This window comes from Lepisma saccharinum, chromosome 3 (genome assembly GCF_977018435.1).
Source record: "Lepisma saccharinum chromosome 3, izLepSacc3.1, whole genome shotgun sequence".
Classification (NCBI taxonomy): domain Eukaryota; kingdom Metazoa; phylum Arthropoda; class Insecta; order Zygentoma; family Lepismatidae; genus Lepisma; species Lepisma saccharinum.
The window spans coordinates 88594849-88613087 of record NC_139231.1 but is presented as its reverse complement, the minus strand read 5'-3'; positions in this window follow the sequence as shown (position 1 = coordinate 88613087).

Here is an 18239-nt window from a genome sequence, read left to right as displayed (position 1 = left end):
ATAAGTTGGACTTAAACTACAGAAACTCAATTAGACAGGTAGAAACAACTGCAGAAGAGTAAATTGCTCAAAGTAAGTAGTGGTGTCTTCTAAGTGTTTATTTTTTAGCGTTATTGACAGTATAGTGATTAACAATATACAAATGGACAATTTTCAAAAGCAATATCAAGAAAATGAAATACTATAACATGTTGTACTGCATCTCTTAAGTTCAAATGCAATTAAAATATGCATTTCATATTTTAGAAATGACTGTTAGTAGGTAATAGCTGGTTTAAGAAGAAATATGACAGCCATAAAATTAAAAGATACAGTTGGAATAATGATCAAGCTACTAGTAGGATATATGAGGAGATGGCAAATAAAAGATAGAGGGAGAAACAAGAGAGAAGGATAAGAGTGTGGAAATTGAAGGATAATTGATAATAGAGAACTGTCAAGAAATATTGCGAACTAAAGTGCCAGGAGATTAACACAAAGGAGTAGAAACAGAATGGATAAGATTTAAAACAGAATTAGTAGAGGCAGCCGAAAAGGTATGTGGATGGACAAGCAAGAAAAGAAGGAACACCATGGTGGAATGAAAGAGCTAAGCCAAGCGTCAAGTCAACTTTGCAGCAGGTTTTCGCATATGTAGATCCAAACGTGCATGCAGAATATAGTTCCACTGAGACGGGTTCTATTCTGACACAACTGCATACTTGCAAGAAAACAGTTACTTAATTTGTAAAATACAGACAAAATAATACATCCATTAGCAGGTATGTACTTGATTGGTTGCAATCACTGTGCAGATGAACTAGGATCCGCAGATTCGCCAACTGGGGTTTGTATTGCGCTGAAAAATCGCTGAAGATCAAGAGCGAGACTGAATACGTTGCAGAGCATGTGGAATCAGTGTTGCACATCCCACTATTTTATCCCTATGTTTATTGTGATGTGATTGATTAATAATGGTGCTATACAGCGGCGAGAATGGCTGAATCGAGGTCTCCTGTTTAGTGTGCGGTTTTACCCGAGTGTTATTTTGGGCTTCATGCGAAGGGAAAAGCTCTTCAAATCAAGCAAGTTGTTTTAAATACACAATCCTCCTTACGACAACATGTTCAAAGTAAAATAGGGCGTGAGGTGATTTGCCGTCAATATGCGCACGAACTGTATCATGGGTGTTGAATGATTTGCGGTTAAGTTTAGGAAGAGGAAACAATTGTTTGTTGTTTGACGACAAATGAATCTCCGCGATATTAAAAGATATCGCCGTGATAAGAAACATGTTTAATATTTGGACGAGACGTGCTTTAACTCTGTGGGGGGAGGGGGCGGGTGCGTACATTAAATCAAACATTGAAGGACACCACCGTGCAAAACCACGGCTGAAGAAACTGATGAGAAAAGAAGAGGGGAATGGGGAGGCTTATTGTTTCATCCACTGGCGGCAATTAAGTCTTTGTTGAAGGTGCATATTTACTGTTCCGTGCAAAAAAAGGGAAGGGTGATTATCAGCAAGAAATGGACAGACCAAGATTTGAATCCTAGTTTAGTGAAATGATTCATAAATTGAAACCAGAGTAATAGCAGCGACAATGCACCTGATTGTCACCAATAACAAATCATGCTTTTTTTTGCTGGTATGACTTGAAGTGAGTGTGTCTTACAGTAACGGATGTATTTCGAACGAAGCAACTAAGTTTTTCATAAATGTATTTCTAAACCAAAAACAATAATTTGTCATTAAATTGAAGAGGAGCCTATCGTTGTTTACTTTTATCTGTGTTTATTTTTCTTTTTGTGTGCTTGAAATATACACACATGCTCTCATGTTCGGAAGATATTTTGCATTTATATTAAGTAATGACACATTTATTAAATAATCTATGCACAGAAAGTACTTCTAAAATTTTATGTTTCAGGAGACAAAAAGAAGCAAAAATACATTCCACTTGACATGCATGCGGGTTTTGATGTGTTGGTGGTTGGCAATACTGTGGATTTTCTCAGTGTCTGCGATGTAAGCAGCTCGGCGGTTGAGGCAAGACTGGCACGGAAGATTCTGAGCTTAGTTCTCGCGTGAATTGATAATAAAACCTGCTGCAAACTTAGCTTGACGCTTGGCTTAGAGAGGCAGTGAAAAACAAAAATGATGCATTTAGAAAATGCACAAAAATAGTACGTGGAAAAGAAGAAAGAGGCAAGAACAGTAGTAAGAAGAGAAGAAAGTGGATGGAAGAATGGGCCAAAGTTCTAGAAGAAGATGTAGATGGGAACAAGAAAGTATTGTATCGATTAGTGAGAGAGAGTACACAGCTGTAAGCTAAGAGATGAAAGGGGGAATGTAGAATAGGATGAAGAAATAAAGAGAATGTGGAGAAATCATTTCAAGAAATTGTTTAACATGAAAAAGTGAAGGAAGAAATGAACGTCACATGGAAAGAAGTGGAGGAAGCACTGAAGAGAATGAGAGGGGTAGAGCACCTGGAGTAGATGAAGTGCCAGTGGAAATGATAGTAGGAGCAGGAGTAATTGGTGTGCAGTGGCTGTACAGAGTGTTAGAAGTAGTGTGGCAAGAGAGAGAAATGCTAAGAGATTGGACAATGGGACTAATAGTTCCCATATTCAAGAAGAGGCACAGACAGGACTAACTAATGTGCCACTCAGCAAAGGTATATGAGAAAATAGAGAAAAGAATAAGGGAAGTAACAGAGCTGAACACGAGAGAGGAACAGTGTGGATTTAGAAGACTCAGATCAACAGTAGATCTCATATTCACCATAAGGCAATTACAGGAAATGCACTTTGAGTATGGAAATTATTTGATTATGGCGTTCCTAGATATGGAAAAGGCATATGATAGCATCGACAGAACAAAGGTTTGGAAGGCTCTAAGAGAGAAAGGAGAAGAGGAAGATAGTGTGTAGAGTGCAGGGCGCACACAAGGCCAACCAGATGTTCAGTGTGAAGAACAGAGTGGTTCAGTATAAATAATGGGCTAAAACAGGGAAGTGCTCTTTCCCCACTGCTCTTTATAATTACAATAGATGCAATTAATGAAGAGGTGGGGAAGAAGATAGGAGAGGAAGAGATGAAGGCCCTGTTGTTCGCTGATAACTTAGTAATATGGGGAAGAGGTAGTACAGAGACAGCTTAATAGTTGAAATGAGGAAATCAGAAGAGCAGGAATATAATTCAATGCAGAAAAGAGCGAGGTGCTAATAACAATAAGAAACAAAGCTAGAAATAAACCAAGAATGAAGATGGATACAGAAGAGTTGAGGGTAGTGGAGAGCTTCAAATATCTAAGCAGCATAATAGAAAGAAGTGGAAGAATAGATCAGGAGGTAAAGAGAAGAGGACAAATAGGTGGTGGACTATATCAAAGCGTTGGAAGATTAATATGGAACATGGATGTACCTATGAAATGCAAGATGGTAATACATGGTAAATGACATTTTGGTCATTTTTCAGTTACAAAATGTGCCATCCAATTTTCGAGTGAAATTGCCATGTCATACAATTTGCATTGGACTCAGCAAGGGGTCCCGGGTTCGATACCCGGTGGAGGCACAAGTGGTTCGGATCCCACTTTAAAACTGTAGGTCCAGTCCCGATTAGCCTTAATGTGCATAAAGTGGACTTAAAACAGCAAATCAAAGCATTGGACTCAGTGAAGCCTTGAGAAATTGGTAAACACAATACGAAAACAATTTATCTACAATATAGCTTCTAATAACAGGTTGTTTTTTATCTTAATGAACTCTAAAATGACCAAAATATCACTTACCATGTTTTCACCTGAGCCCTTCATATAACACATACTTGGTGCCAATAATTAGGTACGTATCAGAGACTTGGACAATGACTGATAGAGACAAAAGATGCAGGCAGTGAAGATGATTTTTTTAAGGAGTATATTGGGGGAAGACTGGAAGGGATAGAATAAGGGATGAGGAGATCTAACAGATAGTAGGGGTGGTGAATCTTCAGGACAGGATAGATCAGGCGCAGATGAGATGGTTCATTCAGATGAAGAGGATAGATGCAGAAAGACTACCAGCAAGAGCTTACAATGCACGATTGATTGGTTGAATTGTTTCATTTCACTTCGCTTCTTGTGCCATTTTTGGCTAATTTGCGAAGATGAGGATGAGTGATGATATGATGAAATCGATGAATGGACACTCACAAACATCCATGCCCCGGGACCCCTGGCGTCGTAGCGCGATGTGCTAACCACTCTGCCACGGGAGCCGGCTTACAATGCATAAGGAGTGGGAAAAAGGCATGGGGAGACCAAGATGTCGGTGGAAAGAGCAGATAGTGGAGAGTGTTAGGAAAAGAGGACAAGATTGGAAGACCGTGGAAAAAGAGGAGTGGTGGAGGACCAGGAAAAAATGGAGAGGCTTAACTTCTATGCCCACCTAGCCAGAGGCAGGAAACGGCGAAGGATGATGATGATTTTAACCTTTACTCGGCCAATGGGTCACTGGTGACCCATCGTGCTGATTAAAAAGTTCATGTGCTTTTAGCACATTCATACTTGTATGTGAGGTTGTAAACGCTGACAGATGTTCAGATAAGACTTTTGAAATGTCCTGTCGAAGAAAACCCACTTACCCATGACCCCCTCCCCTTCCTTTCCCGTCGCGTTTTGGATGCGAGGTTTGATAGCTGGGAAGTGAATGCAATGCAATATATGAGATTTACGAGCTTGGTTTCTGCCTCCCAACTTGGGAAACCCGAGCTATCTTTTGTCAACATGTTGGGTTGTGTGTTCCAATGCTGAAGTTGGTGACGAGAGTCTAAAAATAGAACAAGGGAAGTCAAAATGCACTGTCACGCCTGACTGGAACAAAAGGAAATATGTTGGTCACAGCATGCTGCGAAGAAAATGTGGCACCTATGGTGTCTTTGTTGATGAAATTCTGCCGTGTAACCAATAGCGTACCCAATAGAGTCCTTGTGAGTCGCACACAGTAACAGGTCACAAGCAATTCTTGAGTGCTAGCTGAAACTTGTGCGTCTGTGTGCTCTATTGTTGGTGCTTGCTTGTGCGTTGGCTGATTGTGGTAAGTCCTTGCATCTTCTGTTCTGCAAATCCACTTTTTTCTGTTTATTCAGGTCTTCGATCAAACATGTCCGGGAAAAAGTGAAAGGGAGATATGTGATTTCCTAGACAACACAGGTGACGAAGATGAGACTGTAGGATCAGACGGTGACGAAGATACTGTAGGAGCTGATGATGTTGATTGGGAAAGTGTATCCGATTCTTCTTCGGATGAAGATGATGCTCCTGTTCCATAACATCATCAGCATCGACTTCAACTTCGTCAACCTGGGGCCCGCGACCCGCTCATCTTCCAAGTCCAACTGCTTTCCCTTTCACTGGCCGACCCGGACCCAAAACTTCTGATCTTTCTGAAAACTCTTCCCCTTTTGATTCTTTCCGACTATTCTGGACGGATGCTCTTTTCGACATTCTGCTGGTAGAATGTAACAGATACTACCAGCAGTTTGTGGACAGGAGTCATCCGTCCAGGGTAGAGCCCCCCCCCCCCAACACCCTTGGCGAACTTTTCCTTTTCTTTGCCCTGTGGCTGTACTTCGGACACAATATACATGACTACATAGAATCTTACTGGCAGAAAAACCTTTTCCATGCCCCCTGGGTCGGCTATCTCCTTTCCCGTAACCGTTTCCGGCACATTCTTCGCTTCCTTCACTTTTCCGACAATTCATCTCCTCCTCTTGCGACAGAGAACAGGGGCCGACTGTGGAAACAGGCAGATTTTAGAACATTTCAGACAACGTTACCTTGACTTGTACCATCCCACTGAACACGTATTACAAGAGTAAAGTGCTGTTCAAACAATATATTCCAAAGAAGCACAGGCGATTTGGCATCAAGCTATTCTTGCTCTGTGACTCTTTGGGATACAGTTTGATATTCTCGTTTATCTTGGAAAGGACAGAGCAAGACAGACTGGAACTGTGACATCCACCCATGCCCTGGCCATCGAACTAAGTAGGAGAGTTCAAGGAATAGGCCATAAATTGTTTGTGGACAATTTCTTCACCTCCCCGATCTTTTTGATGATCTCGCAACAAAGCGCGTGCAATGTTGTGGGACTGTCAATAAGAATCGGCGTTCCATGCCCATTGACTTCAAGACAATCAAGACAAAACGTGATGACCTGGACGTACGTACGAAGGGAGACTTGACAGCTGTTCGGTGGCGCGACAAACGTGACGTCCTTGTGCTGACGAATTACCACAGACCCCCCAGCACAAGGGAACTTTCTTGACGCCCATGGTAACCCATTGAAACCCGAAATTATACTGGACTATAATAGACATGGGTTACGTGGACAAAGCTGACAGGATGACATGTACCTATCTGACTAGCAGACGGACAATCAAGTGGACTTTTTCTGCCTTGTAAACCAGTCCATCCTGAATTCTCACAACCTGCTGAAACACTTCTCCCGAAATCACTCACATCGTGATTTTCGGATAAGTTTGATCGAGGAGCTGGCTAAACGGGGGAAGGCGGAGCAGGCTGGTCCTTCTAGGCTTTTGCCTGGTGCCGATGCCAATCTCCCACCACCTCTCGAAAAGGTCAGAAGAGAAGCATCGGCTAACTGGCATTGGCCTATATTGACTACGACACGCAGAAGGTGCAAGGTTTCTTACCAGCAAAAAAAAGATAAGAAAACATTCCATGAGTGCAAGGCATGCAAAGTTGCACTGTCTGTGTACCCATGGTTTGAGGCTTTCCATGTGGGCAACTAGGTGGTGAGTACATATTGGGTGGCTCATAAAGTCACTTAACACCCCCGGTACAAGGCTACTGAAGCGCGCGACATGGAAATGGTGATAACCAATCGTTATCAGCAGTGACGTGCGGTGACGTCGACACTTGGGGTAGCAGTCAGTGGCGTGCTCAAGGGGGGGGGGGGTTGGTGTGAGTCACACCCCTCCTCCCTTTAGGGCCAGTATTCCTTCAAAAAAGAAGAATGTCAATAACAGGAAAAGATTGCAAAATTATGAATGAGTACTAGAAAACTAGTACACGTCCCCACCCACATTCGAAAATAAAAAAAAACTATTTGATTTGACTCTAAGCCAGAGATCCTGGGTTCGAATCTCGGATTGGCCATTTGTGTTCTTTGTGTGTTTTCCTTCATCTATTTTGTTGTACCAAAGGTGGCGGAAAAGCGAAGTAAAATAAACCAATTTGAGCAATCAATCAATGATTTGATTTCATTTTTGTTACTTAGCGTCGTTTTTTTGTCACATTTGGTAAATTGTGAAGATGATACGATGAAACTGATGAAGGGAACGAGCACAGGGAACGCCCATGCCCGAGTCGGGGTTCGAACCCGGAACGCCTGGTGTCGTAGCGCGCTGTGATAACCACTCCCCCGCGCTTGTTTGATTTGGTGACAGGAAACAAAACACAACACACTTTTTTGTAGTTTCTTCAATGATATTCATTTGACTTTTTGAGTTCTGAGATACATTTTTCATTCCAAATTATTTCATTATTCACTGCAACACAGGACAAGAATGCGCACTCATCACGGATTCGAATCCTGGCCTGGATTGTTCATATGAGGTCCCTTCACCAATTTCTTCATGTCATCACTCAATCCTCATTTTCGCGATAATCAAATGTGGCAGAAAAGCGAAGTAAAATAAACCAAACCAACAACAATATGAACCCGCGTTCTCTTGCCCAAATAAATACATCCGTATTTATGACTGTTACAGGCCAATATATTAGTATATTTAAATAAAACACTACTAAAACGAGAGTCAGAGAGAGCCTGGGCACATATTTGTAATTTAATCATTATATATTCCATATTTGAAAAAGAAAAAAAAGAAAGAAAGCATAACATTATTGTCTGCACATAACACGTTCCCATTTTATAAATAATAAAACTACATCCCATATTATACATACACACATATTGTATAACGTGTAAAAGGTTGTGTAAATACAGAGAACATAAGTACTGCAGAAAATTTTACCCGGTGTTCTTTAGAGGATTTACAAAAAAAAAATTATGAGAAACCAACCCCCTATCTGTCCTATAGGAGATAGACTGGGGGACCTGAAAGCCCGGGCTTTCAACCATTGCAGCGGGGTGTGTGGGGGCAAGGGAAGTAGAGGTAGAAATCTTCCTTTTCCTTGGGCCGGCCGTTTCTACCTGGAAACTGGCCTGGCTGAAGAAGAGCGAGCTAGGGTATCCAGCCAGCTTTGCCCGCGGAGAACATCGATGGACGAGAAGTGCGTGGAAAAGAAGGTGTTGCATATGAGCTGTGGTGGCTTTAACAAGACAATAAATATTGTGATTTGAATATAATTCGAGATGTGAGATTGATTGATCTATCTCTGCTAGACTAGCTACTCCTCAGTGCACGTCACTGGTTATCAGGCCAAGGGGGAACCACATTGACGACACCCGCGCGGTCGGCGTCCATCTTGATGTCCGCCATCTTGAATTCAACTTCAGAATTTTAAATGGGAAGGGGGTGATATGATATATCAAATCAGGCAAGAATTTCTTGAGAAATGCAATGGTGAAGGTTTTTTCGACGTATCTTTAACCAGTAAAAAGGTATGACTGAATTCTTGTACCAATTTGCTCCTTTTCGACGTGTTAGAAAAATGCCTTAAAATTTGTTTAGCGCATCGGTAATGCATCGAGATCAAAGTGATGTCTAGGGAGAGAAGTTCGCATGCCATTGCACACGATTTTAATCGGATACATCCACGAAGAGCTGCGCATTATGAATGGTTGTCGCGAACAATTTACAGTGTGACGCTTCCATTGAATTAAAAGTCCTTCACAGTGACAAGGCTAATGGTTATGCTCATAAGGAAGTTCATAAACAGAATATGCGACCCTTGTCATCTGATAACTAACTTTGGACAGAAACTGCTTCACAACATTCCCATAGTGTTCTGTTGTACCTCCCTATTAAAAAACTGTAAAAAGTACCTTCTTCCATAAGCAAGGATGAAAAAACCTGTTTATTTAACAAATCCAAGTAGCCCTAAGCATTTAAGGTTCCGTTGATGAAAAATTGACTAACCAATTGTGTTCCACACAGCACGCCATACCATTAACTTACCAGCACTAACCATTCAGCTTTGATCTGTCGAAAATGGGTTATCAGATAAAAAGCATAGAATATTCTGTTTAAGAACTTCCTTATGAACATAAACATTAACCTTGTCACTGTGAAGGACTTTTCATTTAATGGAAGCGTCACACTATAATTGTTCGCGACAACCATTCTTAATGCGCTGCTCTTCGTGGATGTATCCGATTAAAATCGTGTGCAATGGCATGCGAACTTCTCTCCCTAGACGTCACTTTGATCTCGATGCGTTACCGATGTGCTAAACAAATTTTAAGGCATTTTTTCTAACACTTCGAAAAGGAGCAAATTGGTACAAGAATTCAGTCATAACTTTTTACTGGTTAAAGATACATCAAATAAACCTTCAACATTGCATTTCTCGTGAAATTCTAGCCTGATTTGATATATCATATAACCCCCTTCCCATTTAAAATTCTGAAGTTGAATTCAAGATGGCGGACATCAAGATGGTCGCCGACCGTGCGGGTGACGTCAATGTGGTTCCCCCTTGGCCTGGCAACGATTGGTCATCACCATTTCCATTACAGCGCCTTGAATAACGTAGTGTGGAAAACGCGCACGGTTCTGCGCTCTCTGGCTGGTTCCACTCGAAAATGATCCGCTAGAGGCGCTGGTGTTGAACCCGGTGCTTGGTATTCGACTGCTTATAATGGAAGTAAATGGAGTTTTCGATGCAACGTCTGATTCTTTTACATGAAGCATTTCTATGAATGTGATAATTGCTATGATATTTGGTACAGTGGTCGCGAAGATATTAACGAACATTCTAGACAGTCGACCACGTCCTGTTATTGTCATACTTTCGTTAATAATACGGGAGAAAAAATACGCGTGGAATGCTCTTGGCAACTAAATTTTTGTGTATGAATTAGGTTCATTATTATCATCATCATCATCATTTCTTTTAAAGATATACACACTGAAGCATTTTTATTTTTGATATTTACTGACTCTTTTATTCCGCTTTAAACTAATCGCGGCGATGATGATAATGATGATTGCATGAAACGACAAGGGCAACCCCACAAAACTTTCTTAGTGCCATCGACATGAGTGTAAGGAAACTTTCAAACCAATGGGACAAGCGACACGGGATGTTCACAATGACACACTAGTGACACACACTTCCAGACTGTAAAATAGCATTCATTGCACATGAGGGTCCAAACAGCAAACGACACGTTCATATGGCGTATTCGCGTGCTACTTGTTACTTCGGTCGGAAAGCTCCTTAAAGGAAGGGTGCTCAGACCAAAGCGACGCGCTACAGGGAGAGTTCCCAACTAAGTGACAAGCGACATGGTGCCTTCAGTCTATTAGCAAGCGTTGCTTGCGAACAACAGATAGGCGACACGATAAACCGCACATTACAACAACAGATCTAGGCGACACGATAAGCTACACGTGTCGCTTTGTCGCTTCTGCGACGCTCAAACTGGGCCATTTCCTCAATAGCTTGCAACATGTTGCCGTGGTTTGGTGTTCGCGCATACGCGATGCAATGAGTGTCTTGCTTTAGTGAGATTGCGAACCAAAGCGACATGCGGCACGCGATACTTATCGCTTGAGGATTTCACCAACCGAACGCTGGCCTGTGCTTCCCGTCATGCCGCTACGATGTGAAATGTTGCTCTTGATTGGCTCCTTTCCAAGCAACATGTGTCGCTTCGGTATGAAAGTTGCCTTGAACCGAATGACCCGTGTCGCTTTGGTGTGAAATCCTCGTATCGTTTGTCGCGTGTCGCTTTGGTCTAAAATCTCCTTGAGGAAACGGTGCAGTCAGAGCTTGTGTCCCTACGGTTCGAAAGGCTGCATTGATTTCCGACTGCTCGCTTTCAAGTGACATTTGTGGTTTGTCGCCTCGGTATGAAATATCTCTCAGGATACTATTTATATTCTAATAACATAGAAAAATAAAACTCTAGTACACAATCCAACACCTGACATCCGGAATCACATTGCGATGTTTCTTCTTGTGTTACGCATGCTATTTATTTATTAATTTTATTTTACTTTTCTTTCCAAATTAATGCCGTTTCGTGACTACAAATCACTCCACAACACAAATATAACTGTTTCCATCAATTCACGTACCGCCTTTCAAGACAAACAAATCTACATAATATATTCCAAAAACTAACGAAGCCGCATTACTTTGATAAGAAAATTAGCACCGACATTGATCGCACTGCCATCTATGTTTCTCATCCGTCTGGGGAACCAGTTTCTTGGGTCGTTTTCCACACTACGTTATTCAAGGCGCTGTAATTTCCATGTTGCGCGCTGCAGTGGCCTTGTACCGAGTGTGTTAAGTGACTTTTTGAGCCACCCTGTATATTACATAACACTAGTTATTTTGCTGTGCAACATGATTTATCATGTCTCTTTTTTGTACTGTTTGCTCACAAATGTAACCCAACGGGATATTCTTGACATTGCATTGGTGCAAATATTGCGTCATTCTAAACTTTCTATGACAGCAACGACCATGAAACGAGTTTCATTTTGTTGCAAAAGGTCTATTCTTTTAAAACAATGCAAAATTTTGCGCCCTTTTCCCAAAATAGCGGGAACGCCAGAGTTTTATTTTTTTTCATTGAAATTTGGGGACTTAGCCCTCCAACCCCGTTTTTCTCAATTGGACATTCTGAATTGTATACGGTCGCGTGCTCTGATGTTTTTGCTTACAAACAAAAGTTAGCCGAAGTAGATTACTCAAATAGTCTCCGAGATACTGTATAACGTTTTTCTGAAATAGGTGTAAAAATTTAAAAATCGCGCGCAAAGGACGCGGCCAGAGAGGGGTTACTTTCGAAAACCCACTCGGCGGTGTAAAGGTTAAAAATTCCTTTTCGGTTGTAATATGCCTCATGTATGTCAATTTTTCCACCAATGCCATTGTTTTTGAGTAGCTAGAACGGCGACCAAGAGCTGTCTTGCAACATTTCAAAAATCTCTTTCTTACGTCCTCTGTTACCAATGTCACAAGATATGTTCAAGTATTATAATGCTTCGTGAGAATAATTTGGGAGTTATTTAGTGTCATTAAATTAATATGATGTGAGTTAGTATGACTCATTAACTAACCTTTGGTATTTTAAATTGGAATTATAAATGTATCTGCATCGGTGAGAATATCGGCATTGGTTCAAAGTGGTATTGGCTCAGCCCTAGAAGATAATAAACATGGTAATGAACAATTTGCTTGGCAATGATTTTGCAGCCCACTCTACTTTCTAACAACATAACGTTTGTGATGGCTATCTATTTCATCCAATCTGTCAATTTTTAGCGGCGATTTACCATGAGGTTCGAAGTTACTTTGTTATATCCAGGACCGTATTTGTTGCCCCTAGGCCAATGTGAAAATGATGCCCGTCCTAGACAGTTGGCTGTGATTATTACTAACGAATTAGTTCAGTGGTTGATTTAATAAATAACGTAGCCAGTTTGTACCGCACTACTGTGTTAACTGAGACGAGGGGATGGGACGACTTTCACCACGTGCGTTATGAGTATGACAGGCCGGACTGGGACTACCAAGAGGGCGGTGGCAATTTTCCTCAACAGGACGCCGATTGCGAGCAGTTTGGGGGTGGGGGGAGAGGAGCTGAATGTATGTTTTTGGAAGGGCCAGCCCGGCCCTGGGTTAGAAGGAAAGGGCCAAGAAGTGTACAGGTTCTTGTTCAAGTTTCCGTGATAACGTTTACCTGAAGGGAAAGAATGAAAGCACGGAAAAAAATCTTCATCAAGATTTGATTGATAGATTAGTAAGAGAAATTAATCTATGGAAGAAGTTTTATGCAACCTACAATTTCATTATGGCTTGAAACAAGTAAATGTTATTTTTTCAGTCACTGAACCCCTTTGTACAATGAATTTTTGAGGTCTCTAAAATATAAACAAGGGAGATAACATTTTGCAATTATTCTAATTCTGACTGGTTCTAATAGCATGATCTGTATCCAGACTTTTTTTTTGCCACTAAGGCTTGTCTACCCCAGTTTTGACTTTTGACACTCGACTGAAAAAAGTTGCCTTTGATTCAACTACTCACTAAAATACGCAGCTTCGAGCAAAAATAAGGATGTGTGAAAGAATTGGGCAAATTACCTTCATATGAACAATAATTTTCAAATGGTTCTCTGAATTCAATTGACACACGAGAACTGTTCATGACTTACTTTGATAAGCCGGAAACTTTACTTCGCATGGGCTGATGACTCAACTGCGAAACTGGCGGAAAAATTGCATTGCATGACTTCGGCATTGTAAGGAAGATGCATGGTTTAAACTACCTCATGCATATATTGTTACCGTTTGACAGTCATGTGGCGCAATTCCATCTTACGTTTGTCACACTACTGTAAGGTGAGAGATATGCGTGTCGTGCAGGAAATGCACTGTCAAGTTGCTTCGGTAATCGGTGTGGTATTTTAAAATTTTCTGTCATGCCACCGCGTTCATTCTTACAATGTTACGATACCAATAAGCATAAGCTGAAAAAAGTATTCTTATACGCAGGTTGTGTGTGTCCACCAGTCCGTGTCAACTCTCTATATTATTTTACTATCTTTTCTTCTCCGTTTTCTAGATCCATTTCTCCATTATTATCTTCCATCCTCCCTCCCTCTCTCTTTCTCTCTCCGGCTTCGTGGTCGACTTTCGATCTCGCCGAACTTCCCTGGTTCGAGACCCAGCCTAGGCATTGGTGTTCCTTGTGAGTCTCTCTTCAGCAATTTCATCTAATCACTATTCATCCTCATCATCGCGATTAGCAAAAAGTGACAGAATAGTGCCGCTAAATAACAAAAAAAAAATCAGAATCTATTTCTACCCCCCCCCCCCAGTTTCTTTAATTTCTCTCTCTCTCTCTCTCTATATATATATATATATATATATATATCTCGTTTCATTTACTTCTCTGTCTCTTTCTCGAGTGTGTTCCATTTTCACTCTTTCCCTCTTTGTTGATTATTTATTTCTCTTTATATATCCCTCTCTCTTAATCTCACTTGCTAAAATTACCCTATAATCCATCCTTATATTTATCACTATCTTACGAAGACCCCTAAACATGACGTCACACCATTTTCAATGTAGGCAGAACCCACTTCAGAACAACCTTAGAAAATTTTCTATAAGCACCCTTGGCCTCCCTAGTTCATGAAACCCATTTTCACCTCTGCCTGAGAGGTGCTTGGGTCCTGCAAGGGGGATGACTAGCAACCACTCCCCCACCCTGGGTAAAATAAATGGTGCGGGTAGTGTACTCCTACAGAGATTTATCCAAAATTGTCGTTTCCATTTATTTCCTCATTTACAACACCTTTTCTTCCATTCAATCATTTTTACATTCTGGAAAAAGTAATTTCTTACAAGCATTAATTATAAAGTGTAGCCTAAAGGTGTTGAGGTGGCCCAAGTAAATTCGAAAATATAATATCATTGTCACAGAAACACAACGCACACAGACATTATATAAATTTTAAAAAAACAACATTGACATGCGAAAGAAGAAAAAACGCGTAACTTTAATCTTACCCACATATAGAGGAAATAAAATTTTTAGAATAAATACAAATGGATATGAACGCAAAATTACAACATGCAAAGAAACGTGTAATGTTCCACACAGTAACCTGGGATGAAAAGCATACATATTATATTCTTTTCATTACTGCTAAGCAGAGACGAAGAGTTTCTAAGTTCGCTGGGTAGAGAGTGGATGGAAGATGTATGTTCGTTTAAGTAGGGTGCAAGCGAAAATTTAATACCGAAATAACCATAAATTAATCTTCTGCAAAAAGTCCTGAACGTACTGAAAAAAATGGGCGGGTTTGGATATTAGGGTGTGTGGATATATATCAATCTTTCCACAGGCCACGGATTTTGCTGCTGTTGACAGACAATTCTCTTTCCGGAGGCCGAGTTTCGTCTCACGAGCTTCGATATACAGTTTCCGGCCACTGCAAGGCAAGGTGCAATTACACCCAGTTACAACACATCAGCCCCACATCCCTCGTGATCTCATCCTTCTCGTTTCTCCAGCGTCAAGGACATGTTTTTTTTCATCCTCGGACAACGTTGCCACATCGTCAATGATCCAGCGTGTTAGAACTTTCGCCGACAGTCAGGTAATGTTTGTCAGCTGATGCACGTGCGAACACGGAAGACGCAGTTGCCACCGGGGAAAACGCAAACGGAGACGACAACGCAGAAAATTCTGCGTACTCCAGCGTGCTTGAAGCTAGAGAAGACACACATAAGTCAAGGTAAGATTGTTTTTGTTTTGATTTTGGTAAACCTAATGGTATTATGTTCAGAAACCGAATTGTTTACCCGTGTTTGTAGATTCGTTCGCAATGATCGACGTACTGTAATGTACATCTACGTAACAGTTGCCTGAGATTACGGGCGTTTTGACGATTTTATTTACGAGGAAAAAAGCTCCACTTTCAATCAGTCCGGCATTACAACTGTGGGTTTTAGTTATTTTTATCGCACGACAATCAAAATCAACAATGTTTATTTGCAAGAAAGAGTATGAACAAGGGAAGTACGGGTTCATTTTCTCGAGACAGTCCTCGAAGTTGGTAGGATACCCCCTCCCGTAAGATAATTTACGTAAAGCTAGCTAGGATACTTCGCCCAAGGATCTCTCCGTATCTTGCACTCGCTTCTGTGGCAGAACGCGTGGAGTGTTGGACTCACATCTAGTCTCGCCACCGACGGTCCTCGGTTCTACTCCCGCCGTGGGCACGAGTTCAAACGACGTAAAATAAGATAAATGCGATATAACCCCCCTCCCCCATCCATCTGCTTCACTGCCACCATGTCGAAACATACAAGCACCCTCCACCAATTTCCAAAGCTTGACCAAACACACCCACCTCGTATTTCCACTTCAACACTGGCGAGGGACACAGACGTCCTAGTTCCCCTTTCTAACATACACCACCATAGTATTTATCCATCCAGTAAATCCATACATCCGTAGTGCCGTTTCAATACCTAAATCTTCTGAAATTTTAATTAATCTCTACAAGCCGCAAAACCCTGCAGTGCGGGGAGGCCCGGAGACAAGTAACCATTTAGGGGGCTCTCAAATGGCGGATGTCAGCTTGGAACACAACAATGTTTCCCATGACCAATTGTACCCATCCTAACTCCTTTACTTTTTATAGGGGGTGTTAAGGGACTTTTGAATCACCCTCTAGGCCCTTATATGTGACTGTCAACATGAGATCAAGAATTATGTATGTGTGTGTGTGTGTGTCTGTAAAGGTAAGTTGATAGAGGGGGCCTTTGGTAATATTTTGCGGGGGGGGGGGGGGCAAGATTTGTAGATCTGGCACTGCACATCCGATTAACCAAAGAGTGAGAGACGTATTATTTACGAGAGTAAATGTATTATACTAAACTAAACTATAATTAGAAATAGTCTCACGAAAATTTCCCCCTAACATAGCCGAAATAGAAGGAAAGAAAGTTTCCGAGATATAAAGAACACCAAGTGACGGAAACTTTTAGTGACGACACCACTATGAATTGGGAGAGGTCAGGAGCGAGACGTTCTCCAATCAGTCAGCCCGGTCATCTTTTCACATGGTGCAAATTAACAGGAAATGCCTGGACCCCTCTCCAAACCATACAAAGTATACCCCAGTAGGAACAGGATTTTATTCCACCTTGACACAAAATTTGGAAAAGTTCAAATTTTACTTGTAAATCTGTTATTTCTTCCTAGAAATTTTCCTGTCGTGCAAAAGTAAGTCTTCCGGCAATGTGTGTGTAAGCAGCGCATTGTTAACATACGTAATATTATTACGCGGTTATTTTTAGCTGAAATACTACAAGCAATTTATACCAATCCATGGGATAGAAAAACTGAGTGTAATTTTCTCATCCCGGCTTACATTGTGCGAGTTCAAAGTCTAGTGAAATTTAAGGCAGATAACATCAGAAGAGAAAGAATTTTTATATGGTTTAATTTCTCATATTTTATATAGCTATTTAAAGTCATCCTCTTTCATGTTTTTGTCTACCGCGGACCTCTTTCCAACAAACGTTCATTGAATGTACATTTTGGGTTCCATTTCATTCACGCTGTAAGAATCGTAATTGATATGAGGTATGTAGGTAAAAATTATAATCCCCAAATTCAGTTTATTATATCCATCGGTCTCGGAGATTTTCTCCGTGCATTCTCCTCCTCCTCCTTTCTCTCCCCCCTCTCTCCCCTCTTCTCCTCCTTCCCACTGAAATCTTATTCCTGTGGTTAACTTTGAGGTAGAAACACTCTGGACACCGCGAAGATGTGTGATGTGTTCGAAATTCGAGATGAAAAGCTTCCACATCGGTGAAAAAAGGAAATATTTCCATCCTTCTGGTTCCACACCGGTGGAGTAGACATGCCTTTTACCTTCTTTTTTACACGTAATTTTCTCTGCCACTTTCAGTTTGCGCCCTGAAAAGTAGCTGCAGATTACGAACGAGGATGAGCTTTTTCTGTAAAGTGCGAAAAAAAATCTGCTTTTTTCGTGGTGTACTCTTCCATACCGTAACCACGGCGGAAAGAGGACATTTAAAGGAAATGTTACGGGTTCTTTCAGGCACGCTTCGCGTCTTCTGAGAGGCCAAGACCAAGCGCAATGCACGGAATCAGTGGAGAGAATCGTAGGGTGTCATCATTATCACTATATTATTATTATTACCACTACCTTCATCATTATCATCATAAAGGGTTAAAATTTACCTTTTTAGGCCAATTTTATGTTGAGATAAACAAACAAAACCACTACCCCAACCAAAATCGAACCACAGATCATGTGATTACCATCCACAGAATTAGAGTCACTTCGCTATAGTGAAGGCGTATTATGAACATGATTATTTGCATCTTTTTACACACAATTATGTTTCATGTATATCTACATGATTAGTTAATTTATATGAATTTAGAAGTTTCACAACACACTGACGTATTAAATAAGATAAATTATATAACCAATATAAAATTATTTTGTATAATTTTGGTCGGTTGTGTTTTGGCTCTTAGAGGAAAG